The following is a 1,417-nucleotide window of genomic DNA, read 5'->3' on the forward strand; positions in this document are numbered from 1 at the left end:
GTGCATTTGTAATCTATTGTAATAAGTGATAATATACTCTGAGATGAAGTAAACACACAATTGGAGTTGGTTTTGCATTTTTACACACTGCGCTGTCTATTTATTAGTATTATTATTTATCTTTTTCTTCTGTCCTCTGTCGCAATTGCAGTAGAATTGAAGTTACATGACTGTGGAAGTTTCAAGTTGGTCACTGTTCAGCGAATAGCAGCACATGTAGTTCAGGTGGCATATTTTGACAAGAACACTAATGCATATTCATGGTTATATATAGTTGGTATTTTACGTTTACTTGAGTTTAGTGGGGGTCTGCATATGCTGTGCTCAGTCATTCAGTTCTGGTGGATAATGCAATGGCGTTTTATGTAAATACAAGACGAATAACATATATATGGTACGATATATATATATACGTATATATATATATATCGTATATATATATATACGAATTATATGGTTCCCACAAGTGTGAATAATTTTTTCAAGTACAATCTGTGACAAGTAGTATTAGCATTTTATAGTCATCATATATACCTTAGATTCATATATAAAGTAAAAATAGTTGTCTTACACGAGTGCCGACAGCAGATTAAACAGCCGCTATAGCTCGCTGATAACCGACGTACACAATAGTTGTTTCATATTGTCATTCACGTAGATTCATGTCACAGTCCTGTAACAATATGTAAAGCTTTGAAATAACATGTATCACTCAGAACTATATATCATACAATGTACTGTATCACTCAAAAATTTTATTATTTTAACTGCTCAACACTATTGCGTTTATCAGTTTTTCAGTACATGTATTAATTTTGTAGTTACAACACATAATGCAATAATTACATGTAATAAAGATTTAATAATAATAATAATAAACAGTTGCCGGTTCTTTATGCTGACATTTCATCTGCTGTGTCAGGCAGTAACATTAACAGTGAATAAAAGTAATCACATATTCCTTACTCCCCTCTCGCGGATGGTATCGCCCACGACCAGTCAAGCATGGAAAAACATTTGCATCAAAATGAGCGTATTTCAGCCGAAACTTTTTCACTCCCCGAGGCACAAAATGTGAATTTACGCCTATAATACACGCGCACGCGTGCGTGCGACCACGCCCGCGTGTGCGCGTCTATTAGTGGATGTGTAAGTGTGTTTGTCTGGCTGTAAAAACGTGTATTATAGCCGTGTAATCATATTTTGTGATTTTGGGGGTGAAAATGTTGAGGCTGCAAACCAGCCATTTGCCTGGCTAACTTTTCACTGAGCAACGAGGTCGTAGGCGATACCATTTGGGAGAGGGGGATCACTTATTCCCGAGAGAATATAGCCTGTTAGGATATAGATTAAAGTACCATATAAATAGATAGACATATCAGATGCGGATATTAATAAGCATATGCGGACATTAATA

This window comes from Priapulus caudatus, unplaced genomic scaffold, assembly GCF_000485595.1.
Source record: "Priapulus caudatus unplaced genomic scaffold, Priapulus_caudatus-5.0.1 Scaffold2095, whole genome shotgun sequence".
In the NCBI taxonomy this organism is placed as follows: domain Eukaryota; kingdom Metazoa; phylum Priapulida; class Priapulimorpha; order Priapulimorphida; family Priapulidae; genus Priapulus; species Priapulus caudatus.